The following is a 13591-nucleotide window of genomic DNA, read 5'->3' as shown; positions in this document are numbered from 1 at the left end:
CGTGATGCGGAAAACGCGGACGGAATCACGGAATTTACACATGAAAACGGAATTCTCTTATACGCACGGAATCGCACGTAATTTGCATATTTGTTGATATATTAAATAAACGTGTTGTTTTTTTTCAGTTTAAAGGTCTCTACCTAAACCCGGATCCATATAGAGAGACATCTATCAATACAGTTAATATACAGGGATGCAAACAGCACGCTTTTCACTATTTGCGCACGCGTGAACCACTAGTGTTTCTTCTTGCTGCGTATCTTTTACTGTCTATGGCAGGGGTCTCCGTGGCCTGATTGTAGGTAACTAGCTCGTCAAGGCGCCGTTCACATGTCATGTCTTTTGCGCGCTCAAGTTCGTTATTTTTAAATGTAGGCGCGCGGCAAGCGCGCTCATAATTGAAGCGACGCGCTCATTATTTCCAGGCGCAGCGAGATGAAAATACCTCAACTTTTCAGAATGCCACAAGCGCACCGCAGTTCGTGTGACAAGAACCAACATATCAACTTCACCCTTTCCGTAACAACATTGAAAGCTCAGTCAACATGAAGAATGGGGGTGCACCACAAACACTGAAGGTGTTTTTCTCTTCTCCGTAAATAAATCTTGTATCAGAGCTACAGCAAGTTTTTCGGTGGTGGAAATCTATTAGCTACTAAAACTTCTTTGTCATTGTGAAGAGCAGTGCATCGTTGCATAGCAACGACAGACGCCACGGGAAAATCGGACCAAATTTTACTATTAACAATAAAAGATAAGCTAATATGCATTGTATTTGTAAATGTAAGTAATTTATCTTTTTTTGACTAAAAGGCTTAAATATGTGAGGTTTATCTTTTTATAAAACATTCTTTGTGAAAAATGATTTAAAGTCTAATTTAATCTTTAATTTAATATTCATCAATCCTACTTTGTAATTGTTACCTTCATGTTACTGTTTTTTTGGCCAGAGATTTGTTGAAGGTTTGGCTGAATTTTGGAGAATTTTGAATGTGCTTTGCTGAATATATTAACAATTTAAATAAAAAAGCTGAATTGTGAGTTTGTGTAACTGAATTTCTAAAGGTCAATACTGCTTAGAAGTGGAAAAAAAAGCAAGCAAATCCCGAAAAATCCGAAAGGGCTAAAAATAAATCCGAAAAAACGGAATTTGAAAAAAAATAAAACGGAATTTGAGAAAAAATAAAACGGATTTCATAGGGCCCTACATATATCACGTGTCTGTGTGAGAAGTATTCGCTGAGTTATGATTCATTTTCGGACACGTTTCAGAATGGACTACACGGACAGAGAGAAGGCAGAACTCGCTCCGTGTTTATTTTTCTTAATTTGGCGAAAAGCACAACACTTTGTTTTTATTGTGAGTATACACAAAAATAATACACATTTAACAGAATCGATTGATGTATGAAACTCCTATGGAAAATCAAAGTCAGCAGAGTATTTATGAGTTTCTTTTACACTGATAAAAAAAAAAAGCGAGCTCGTATCGCCAGCGATACCGTCGACCTCAGGGGGTTAAACTGTCAGGAGTGGCTAAGTCGCACACCACAGCATATCATCCAATGGGAAATGGGGGAACTGAACGATTTAACAGGACTCTAGGAGCTATGTTGCGTTCTTTGCCTCTCAAAGCTAAGCATCAGTGGCCCCAACAAATCCAGACCCTAACATTTGCTTATAATGCCACTGTGCATGAAACAACGGGTTTCTCACCTTTTTATCTCATGTTTGGCCGTGTGCCGAGACTTCCGGTAGATGTGATGTTCAAACAGGTACTCCGAGATCCTGTGGTGGTTGATTATGGTATTCACGCCAAGGCACTACTCTCTCATCTCCATGAAGCAGCAACTATTGCGCAGCAGCATGCTGTCAAAGAACAGAAAAAACAAGCTCAGGGATATAACAAGAGAGTAAAAGGCAGTCCCCTAAGCGTTGGAGATCGTGTGCTGATTGCTAATAAGGGAGAGAGGGGGAGGAGAAAACTTACCGACAAGTGGGAGTCAACCCTGTATGTTGTCATCAACCGGAATCCCCAGACACATACCTAAATGGTACAGGATGAAAAAGGAACTAAGAGAGTTGTACATCGCAATCTTTTGTTGAACATCAGCTTCTTACCCATTCAGACGGAACTTGGAGGAGCCAGTAACCCGGAGGAGCCAGTAACCCGTATCTCGATGACTGTGACGATGATGGGGAGTCAGTTGTTCATCCGCAGCCCCAGGATCCTGCAGATTGCTTGGAAAGTGAAAGTTCAGAGAGACAGACAAGCCTCTGGGTATTAGATGAAACAGAACATTCCCTGGGTCAAAGCTCACAAAGTGAAACTGGATCTGTGCCGTACTATACTGAGGGAGAACAGCAGAGTCAAAATGGTGATTGTTCTGAGAAGCTTTGTGATGATGACAGTCATATTACAGAGCCTTTTAATGATCAGACGGACTGTTTTAGTCTTGATTGTGACAGAGTCCCATAGTGGAGGAAAGAGTCAATCCCAGAGTGGAGGAAAGAGATGTGCCCAATACAGAACAGCCTAGTTCAGAGACTAGAGACTGAGACACCCAGGGTGTAGAAAATACTCAAGAATGAGTTACACGTGCTGGAAGAGTGGTTAAGAAGGTCAATCGTCTTATTGAATCTATGGCACAAAGACAGTTAAAGATTAAATCACTTAAAAACACATTGGGTAGAAAGTCCCAGTCACTACTCACCTTGTTTTAAGAGTTAGTCTATAGTCTAAGTTCATATTCTTTGATACACTTGAGCATTATCCCCGTGGCTGTAAAGCAATTCATTTGATGTGACATAGATGTTATACATTTGACTTGAAGATTTGTGGTTTAAAACCTGGTATGGTGTAAAAGGCATAATTTTATTCTGGGAGTTTTTTAAAGGGATAGTACGCTTCCCACGTACCGACTAGGACATGAAAGGTTCAGTAGACTATTTGCTCTAATTGAATGGCTAATGTCATGGTGTAATGAACAGAAACTGCTCTTTGTAAACAATTGGAATCTGTTCTGGGAGCGACCTAGGCTCTTCCGTGCTGATAGCCTTCACCCCAGCAGAATCGGAGCGGCTCTTCTGTCGGACAACATCTCCAAGACGTTACACACCATATGACTAGTAAGTCAAAGTCCAAATCACAGTCTTTGCTGTCCCAACCTAATTGATATAAGTACCATTGTAGAACATTATATAGAAACTGTGTATATTCCTTGTTTAGTGAGGTCAAACGTTAAATCTACTGTAGGAGCTAGGAAAAATCTAATTGTGATTAAACCATAAAATCTCAATATTAGTGAACAAAAACAATTTCTAAAGCTAGGTCTTCTAAACATTAGATCGCTCACACCTAAGGCGGTTATTGTAAATGAAATGGTCACAGATAATAGTTTCGATGTACTTTGCCTTACTGAAACCTGGCTTAAACCAAGTGATTATTTCGGTCTTAATGAGTCTACTCCACCAGGATACTGTTATAAGCATGAGCCCTGTCTGATTGGTCGTGGCGGCGGTGTTGCAACGATCTATAGAGATATTCTTAATGTTACTCAGAAAACAGGTCACAGGTTTAATTCGTTTGAAGTACTTGTGCTTAATATTACGCTCTTAGATGTAAGAAATAAATGCCTATTATCCCTAGCCTTGGCTACTGTATATAGACCTCCAGGGCCCTATGCTGATTTCCTAAAAGAGTTTGCAGACTTTCTCTCAGATCTATTGGTCAATGTCGATAAAGCATTAATTGTTGGAGATTTTAACATACACGTAGATAACACAAATGATGCGTTAGGGGCTGCGTTTATAGATTTATTAAACTCCTTTGGGGTCAAGCAAAACGTCCCTGGTCCCACTCATCGTCTTAATCATACACTAGATTTAATTATATCACATGGAACCAATCCAACCGATATAGATATTATACCGCAAAGTGATGATGTCACTGACCATTACATGGTAACTTGTATACTACGTACTGCTGAAATTTGTCATGTTGCGCCACGTTATCGACCAGGCAGAACAATCCTTCCAACCACTATAGATAGATTCTCAAATAGCTTACCTGATCTATCTCAGCTGCTCAGTGAACCCAAACAAGCAGATGAACTAGAGGAAATTACTAGCACTATGAGCACCATTTTCTCTAGTACATTAGACATTGTTGCACCAATTAGATTAAAAAAGGTTAGAGAGAAAACTAAAGCACCATGGTACAACAGTGCTACGCATGTTATCAAGAGAGAAACTCGTTATTTAGAGCGTAAATGGAAACAAACTAATTTAGAGGTCTTTAGAATCGCATGGAAAGACAGTATGTCACGTTATAAAAAGGCCCTAAAAGCAGCCAGGGCTGAGCATCTCCGCAAACTAATAGACAATAACCAAAATAATCCAAGGTTTTTATTAAACACCGTGGCTAGACTAACAAATAAACAGACATCACCTGAGCAAAATATTCCGTTACAGTTTAGTAGTAATGATTTTATGAATTTCTTCACTGAGAAAATAGTAAGCATCAGAAACACAATTGTAAATGTACAATCTTTAACGGTGTCTTATGATTCAACCTCAATCGCCCCTCAAGAACAGCTACAGCGCTTTACAACTATAGGACAAGAAGAGCTAAATAAACTTATCATTGCATCTAAACCAACAACATGTTTATTAGATCCTATACCCACTAAACTACTGAAAGAAGTGTTACCTGTAGTGGAAGAGCCTCTTCTCAATATTATTAACTCGTCTTTATCTTTAGGTCATGTTCCAAGAATATTCAAGTTGGCAGTTATAAAACCTCTCATTAAGAAACCACAATTAGATCATAATAACTTAGCAAATTACAGACCTATTTCAAATCTTCCATTTATGTCTAAAATACTAGAAAAAGTTGTGTCCGCTCAATTGTGCTCTTTCTTGCAAGAAAATGAGATCTATGAAAAGTTTCAGTCAGGATTCAGGCCGTATCATAGCACAGAAACTGCGCTCGTTAAAATTACAAATGATTTACTTCTAGCTTCTGACCAAGGCTGTATCTCAATACTAGTTTTACTCGATCTTAGCGCTGCGTTCGACACTATAGATCACAAAATACTCCTAGAGCGACTAAAAAATTACACTGGTGTTCAGGGACAGGCATATCAGACCGCTACCATTTTGTCTGTTTAAATGGGGAAAAATTGAAGATAACGTCAGTAAACTATGGAGTGTCGCAGGGATCTGTGTTAGGCCCTCTGCTATTCTCAATATATATGCTGCCACTAGGTAATATTATAAGAAAACATGGAATTAATTTCCACTGTTATGCCGATGACACTCAATTACAGTGAGGAAAATAAGTATTTGAACACCCTGCTATTTTGCAAGTTCTCCCACTTAGAAATCATGGAGGGGTCTGAAATTGTCATCGTAGGTGCATGTCCACTTTGAGAGACATAATCTAAAAAAAAAATCCAGAAATCACAATGTATGATTTTTTAACTATTCATTTGTATGATACAGCTGCAAATAAGTATTTGAACACCTGAGAAAATCAATGTTAATATTTGGTACAGTAGCCTTTGTTTGCAATTACAGAGGTCAAACGTTTCCTGTAGTTTTTCACCAGGTTTGCACACACTGCAGGAGGGATTTTGGCCCACTCCTCCACACAGATCTTCTCTAGATCAGTCAGGTTTCTGGGCTGTCGCTGAGAAACACAGAGTTTGAGCTCCCTCCAAAGATTCTCTATTGGGTTTAGGTCTGGAGACTGGCTAGGCCACGCCAGAACCTTGATATGCTTCTTGCAGAGCCACTCCTTGGTTATCCTGGCTGTGTGCTTCGGGTCATTGTCATGTTGGAAGACCCAGCCTCGACCCGTCTTCAATGCTCTAACTGAGGGAAGGAGGTTGTTCCCCAAAATCTCGCAATAACATGGCCCCGGCCATCCTCTCCTTAATACAGTGCAGTCACCCTGTCCCATGTGCAGAAAAACACCCCCAAAGCATGATGCTACCACCCCCATGCTTCACAGTAGGGATGGTGTTCTTGGGATGGTACTCATCATTCTTCTTCCTCCAAACACGTTTAGTGGAATTATGACCAAAAAGTTCTATTTTGGTCTCATCTGACCACATGACTTTCTTCCATGACTCCTCTGGATCATCCAAATGGTCATTGGCAAACTTAAGACGGGCCTTGACATGTGCTGGTTTAAGCAGGGGAACCTTCCGTGCCATGCATGATTTCACACCATGACATCTTAGTGTATTACCAACAGTAACCTTGGAAACGGTGGTCCCAGCTCTTTTCAGGTCATTGACCAGCTCCTCCCGTGTCGTTCTGGGCTGATTTCTCACCTTTCTTAGGATCATTGAGACCCCACGAGGTGAGATCTTGCATGGAGCCCCAGTCCGAGGGAGATTGACAGTCATGTTTAGCTTCTTCCATTTTCTAATGATTGCTCCAACAGTGGACCTTTTTTCACCAAGCTGCTTGGCAATTTCCCCGTAGCCCTTTCCAGCCTTGTGGAGGTGTACAATTTTGTCTCTAGTGTCTTTGGACAGCTCTTTGGTCTTGGCCATGATAGTAGTTGGAATCTTACTGATTGTATGGGGTGGACAGGTGTCTTTATGCAGCTAACGACCTCAAACAGGTGCATCTAATTTAGGATAATAAATGGAGTGGAGGTGGACATTTTAAAGGCAGACTAACAGGTCTTTGAGGGTCAGAATTCCAGCTGATAGACAGGTGTTCAAATACTTATTTGCAGCTGTATCATACAAATAAATAGTTAAAAAATCATATATTGTGATTTCTGGATTTTTTTTTTTTTAGATTATGTCTCTCACAGTGGACATGCACCTACGATGACAATTTCAGACCCCTCTATGATTTCCAAGTGGGAGAACTTGCAAAATAGCAGGGTGTTCAAATACTTATTTTCCTCACTGTATATATTTCATCACGACCAGATGAAAATACTAAATTATCTAAATTGACAGAGTGCGTTAAAGATATAAAAGATTGGATGACGTGTAATTTTCTGCTACTAAATTCAGATAAAACAGAGGTATTACTTATTGGTCCAAAAATCTGCCCACAAAACCTCTTACAATACAACTTTAATTTAGAAGGGTGTCCTGTTACTTTATCCTCTACAGTAAAAGACCTGGGTGTTATATTAGACCGCAACTTGTCTTTTGAAAATCATATTTCATATGTTACAAGAACAGCCTTTTTCCACCTTAGAAACATTGCTAAGCTACGTAACTGTTATGAAACTGCTCAGAGACACGAAGTAGGAGATCCAAATGCAGCTTTATTTTGTGGGGCAATCCAGAGGCGTAATCCAACATACAGGCTAGGGTCATACACAGGAAAGCAGTCCAAAACAAAGAAACAAACAAACAAACAAACAAAACAGGCAGGGACCAGAGGCAAGAGAGTAATCCAGGGACCAGAGGCAAGAGAGTAATCCAGGAAACAAGAAACAAGACAACCAGGGAAATGCTCAGAATGGCAGTGTAACACTTAACAAGACTTCGCGGTGAGTGAATGAATAAGGTATATATAGACAGACTAACAGGATGATGAGACAGGTGAATGCAATCAGTGAATGAGGTACAGGTGAATGTGATCAGTGATAAGTGATGATGAGTCCGGGCAGTGAGTTATGGGAAATGTAGTTAGTGAGTGAATATGATAGTCTGATGTGGACTGCCCTCTGGTGGCTCACAAGGGCAGCTCTAGCTGGTGATCGTTACATAGCCCCTCCCCAAAGAGCGGCTTCCAGACGCTCCAAAACTGTCCAGGTGGGAGGTGGCCCGGAGGCGGATCCGGGGGCGGGATGGAGGGCCAGGTCCGTGGAGCGGAAGAGGACCTTGAGACTGTGGTAATACGGGAGGCCAGGACGGAGCAGGTAGTCCATCGGGCGGCCAGGGCGGAGACGACCCTCCATCGGGCGGCCAGGGCGGAGACGACCGTCCATCGGGCGGCCAGGGCGGAGACGACCCTCCATCGGGCGGCCAGGGCGGAGACGACCCTCCATCGGGCGGCCAGGGCGGAGACGACCCTCCATCGGGCGGCCAGGGCGGAGACGACCGTCCATCGGGCGGCCAGGGCGGAGACGACCCCTCGGGCGGCCAGGGCGGAGACGACCCCTCGGGCGGCCAGGGCGCAGGAACAGACATCGGCTCAGGGACTGGAACAGACACTGGCTCAGGGACTGGAACAGACACAGGCACCGGCTCAGGAACAGACACAGGCACCGGCTCAGGAACAGACACTGGCTCCGGCTCAGGAACAGACACTGGCTCCGGCTCAGGAACAGACACTGGCTCCGGCTCAGGAACAGACACTGGCTCCGGCTCAGGAACAGACACTGGCTCCGGCTCAGGAACAGACACTGGCTCCGGCTCAGGAACAGACACTGGCTCCGGCTCAGGAACAGACACTGGCTCCGGCTCAGGAACAGACGTGTCAGCGGCCATCTTGTCCATAGAAACTGGCTCGGTGGGGACCATCTCGTCCTGAGACACTGGTTCGGTGGCGGAGGTCATCGTGTCCGGAGACACAGGCGTGGAGTCGGCCATCTTGTCCGAAGACACAGGCGTGGAGTCGGCCATCTTTTCTGTAGACACAGGCGCAGAAAGAGGAAGAGGAACAGATTCAAGCTCAGTATCCGGATCAGTTTCAGGCTCAGGAACAGATTCAGTCTCGGCGGGACGAGACACTTGACGGGCGGACGTGACGTGAAGCTCAGTCACTGGATCGGCAGAAGTGACGTGAAGCTCAGTCTCTGGATCGGCAGAAGTGACGTGAAGCTCAGTCTCTGGATCGGCAGAAGTGACGTGAAGCTCAGTCTCTGGATCGGCAGAAGTGACGTGAAGCTCAGTCTCTGGATCGGCAGAAGTGACGAGAAGCTCAGTCTCTGGATCGGCAGAAGTGACGAGAAGCTCAGTCTCTGGATCGGCAGAAGTGACGTGAACAGTCTCTGGCTCAGGATCAGCGCGCTCTGAGCTTGACGGGACCAGCGGCGAGGGCTTTGAGCTGGGTAGGACCAGCGGCGAAGAGGGCTTTGAGCTGGAAAGGACCAGCGATGAAGAGGGCTCTGAACTGGACGGAACCAGCGGCGAAGAGGGCTCTGAACTGGGCGGGACCAGCGGCGAAGAGGGCTCTGAGCTGGATGGGACCAGCAGTGAAGGCTCTGTGCTGGACGGGACCAGCGGTGAAGAAGGCTCTGTGCTGGACGGGACCAGCGGTGAAGAGGGCTCTGTGCTGGATGGGACCAGCAGTGAAGGCTCTGTGCTGGACGGGACCAGCGGTGAAGAAGGCTCTGTGCTGGACGGGACCAGCGGTGAAGAGGGCTCTGTGCTGGACGGGACCAGCGGTGAAGACTCTAGCTTGGCGGGCATGTCGCTTGCTGTCTCAGGCGCGGTGGGCATGACGCATACTGCCTTGGCTTCGGCAGATCTGGCGTGAAGTGCGGTCTCGGCTGGACTGGCGTGAAGTGCAGGCTCGGCTGGACTGGCGTGAAGTGCAGGCTCGGCTGGACTGGCGTGAAGTGCAGGCTCGGCTGGACTGGCGTGAAGTGCAGGCTCGGCTGGACTGGCGTGAAGTGCAGGCTCGGCTGGACTGGCGTGAAGCAACTCAGGCTCGGCAGACGAGACGGGACGAGGCTGTGGAATGAGGGCTAATGTGGGAGTACCGCATCTCTCCTCCGTGATCCCCACAGCATATCTAGAACCACTTAGTTGCAGGGCAGAGCCAATATAAAATCCTAAAGTGCACTGGGGATTGTGCAGTGGCATTGCTGACCCGAGTGGCTCTGATAGTCCCCCTCTAAAAAATATCATGAGGCACAGAGAATCCATACAAGTGACATTTGTCAGATTGATAAAGTCTCTTACGTACTCCTCGATGGGTCGATCTCCTTGACGGAGACACATTATCTGTGCTGCTGGATTCATGGTTGGTCTCACTGCTGGATCTTGATGTGGCGAAGTCTTCTGTTATGAAACTGCTCAGAGACACGAAGTAGGAGATCCAAATGCAGCTTTATTTTGTGGGGCAATCCAGAGGCGTAATCCAACATACAGGCTAGGGTCATACACAGGAAAGCAGTCCAAAACAAAGAAACAAAGAAACAAACAAACAAAACAGGCAGGGACCAGAGGCAAGAGAGTAATCCAGGGACCAGAGGCAAGAGAGTAATCCAGGGACCAGAGGCAAGAGAGTAATCCAGGGACCAGAGGCAAGAGAGTAATCCAGGGACCAGAGGCAAGAGAGTAATCCAGGGACCAGAGGCAAGAGAGTAATCCAGGAAACAGGGCAAGATATCCAAAAACAAGAAACAAGACAACCAGGGAAACGCTCAGAATGGCAGTGTAACACTTAACAAGACTTCACGGTGAGTGAATGAATGAACAAGGTATATATAGACAGACTAACAGGATGATGAGACAGGTGAATGCAATCAGTGAATGAGGTACAGGTGAATGTGATCAGTGATAAGTGATGATGAGTCCGGGCAGTGAGTTATGGGAAATGTAGTTAGTGAGTGAATATGATAGTCTGATGTGGACTGCCCTCTGGTGGCTCACAAGGGCAGCTCTAGCTGGTGATCGTTACAGTAACATGCTATCAGTTTCTGATGCAGAAAAGTTAGTTCATGCATTCATGACCTCGAGACTAGATTACTGTAATGCTTTATTAGCCGGTTGTCCTGCATCCTCAATAAACAAGCTACAGTTAGTCCAGAATGCCGCCGCTAGAGTTCTTACTAGATCAAGAAAATATGATCAAATAACACCAATTCTATCATCTCTACATTGGTTACCTATTAAGTTCCGTATCAATTACAAATTATTGCTACTGACCTATAAACAGTGTTTGGAATAACGGCGTTTAAAAGAACGGCGTTAGGTAACGACGTTATTTTTTCAGTAACGGGGTAATCTAACTAATTACTTTTCCCGCCGTTACAACGCCGTTAACATTACTGGACGTTAAATGCGGTGCGTTACTATGCATTGATTGAATAAACTGTGTAATCCGAACGCACCCCTGGCTCACACAGCGAGTGAGGAGGTGGGTTAATAATAAGCGATTATGATTGGCTAAGGCAGAGTCATGTGTTTCATGGTAGCCAATCAGAGCCAGTGTTTTTACACGCATGCCAGCACACGCGCCACACACACACACACACCAGCTAAACAGAGATTCGAGGAAGCAGCAGCAGAGATGGCGAGTCAGGAGCAATCCGATGAAAAGTTGGCATTTTCAAGGTGGAGATATAAGCACTACTTCAAATTCATTGAGGTCAAAGGCAAGAACTAGGGGTGGAACGGTACATGTATTCGTATTGAACCGAAAGAGAGAGAGAGAGGCGCGGGCGCGATCGAAAAGTTGCAAAGTGTTTACATTTGTGTGTGTGTGTGAGAGAGAGAGAAAGAGAGACGCGGGCGCGATCGAAAAGTCGCAAAGTGTTTACATTTGTGTGTGTGTGTGTGTGTGTGTGGCGCGGACGCGATCGAACATTGGAAACATAAAAACATAATCCGTAATTTTGTTTATACAGGACATTCAAACTGCAAAGTGTTTAAGTTACTGCTAATTAAAATTAAGGAAAACAAAGGTTTATTAATTTAATAACTAATTATATAAAACATATATAATGTTATATAATGTGCACAGTCAGTGCACTACAAATAAACTGGTTCAATGCCTTTACTTTATTAATAAAACTTTTAATAAAAAATTGAGAGAGGTTGATTTAATTTGCAGAGTTAAATGCACTTTATATGGTGTAACTGTTTACTTTTCTTACAAAGATAATGCTTGAAGTGCAGGATAAACCTCTTGCTGTCTGTCAACGCACAATAAATATCGAAAGGTATGTACAAACACCTGTCTGTTCTACTCATTTCAACTGACTTGTGAAAACTGATCAATCTGAACAAATTCTTTGACATATAGCAACTTTTTTTTTTCTTTTTTTTTTTTACAGTAACGCAAATAGTTACTTTCCCTGGTAACGAGTTACTTTTATTATAGAGTAATTCAGTTACTAACTCAGTTACTTTTTGGAACAAGTAGTGAGTAACTATAACTAATTACTTTTTTAAAGTAACGTTCCCAACACTGCCTATAAAGCCCTAAATGGTTTAGCTCCAGTGTATTTAACGGAACTTCTATCGCCCTGCAATCCATTGCGCTCTTTAAGATCACTAAATTCGAGGCTTCTGGTCATTCCTAGGATATCTAAGTCCACTAAAGGAGGGAGGGCGTTTTCACATTTAGCTCCTAAACTCTGGAATGGCCTTCCTGATATTGTTTGAGGCTCAGATTCGCTGTCCCAGTTTAAAACTTGATTAAAAACACATCTCTTTAGCCAAGCATTCACATAATGATTACCTTTTATTCTACAGTTGAATCGGATCGAATGCATTAATATTATGAACAGCAGCTACGCTAATTATTTCCCATCTGCTCTTCTGTTGTTATCTCGGGACACTAGTCCTGAGGTAAATAGAGTTCGTCAGCTCCAGTTTGTATCCAGCCTTTCATGGAAACCTCAGATGCCCCAACACCTGTGCAGAGACGACTCGACGCCTGTGAAGAGACGACTCAACGCTGGCGATATGCCATGCCCTAAATTAACTGATTAACTAACTGTATTTTTCTATGTTCATTTCTGAAATGCACTTTCTGTAAAGCTGCTTTGAAACAATATGTATTGTGAAAAGCGCTATACAAATAAATTTGAATTGAAATCACAAAATAGCAATGTCTGTCACTTTCTCAATAAACATTTTTTTTTTTGTGATTGTGTTTCAATGGAAACAAGCTAAACTGAATAGAAATCAGTTACATTTCTCAAATGTAATACAGATTCAGGAATATAAATGATTACCTGATAAAGCACAGGATATCATCAAGTCCCAGGTCAGGTGTTTATGCTGACAACAACTCAATGTATAATCTCAGCATTATCAGGAGGGTTCTTCTCTTTTTCTTTTTTTTTATTGTCCATCTTCATCTGCCTTCACTCCTACTAAAGTAACAGTGTGCTTTGCAAGCACGAATGGATGCAAGACATGGGCTATGTTTGCAGTGTAACATTCTTACTCATGTTCATGTCTCCTGCACTTCAAGAAATATTTTAAATAGCGTTAGAACTAATAAACATATATATATGGATGATATATAGGAATATATTCCTAATAAACCATACTAAAGCAAGATGCATATTTTTAAGAATGCAGAAAAATAGATGCTTTATTCAAACACTCTAATAACTTTTTAATGTAGCTAATTACAGTCAATAACAACACAAATCAAATGCAAATAAGCATGCAAAACAAATAAATAAGGTAGATGCACCATTGTTTGAAACTGTGCTAGAGAAGTCATGTAAATATATCAGGTATTTCAACAAACAAGACTTCTGTATAGAATGCACCTGTTTTTTCTCTCTAATGAGGGAAGCATCAATTAGACTTCTGAGAAGTGCACATGCAAAACCAAATTGGGCTTTTACCAATCAGTGGCCAATTTTCAAACTACAATAAATAGGCTTGTTTGAGATGATCAAAATCTGCGC

Source organism: Abramis brama, assembly GCF_963993115.1.
Source record: "Abramis brama genome assembly, chromosome: 4".
In the NCBI taxonomy this organism is placed as follows: Eukaryota; Metazoa; Chordata; class Actinopteri; order Cypriniformes; family Leuciscidae; genus Abramis; species Abramis brama.
The sequence above is the reverse complement of the archived record's forward strand: the minus strand, read 5'-3'. Positions refer to the sequence as shown.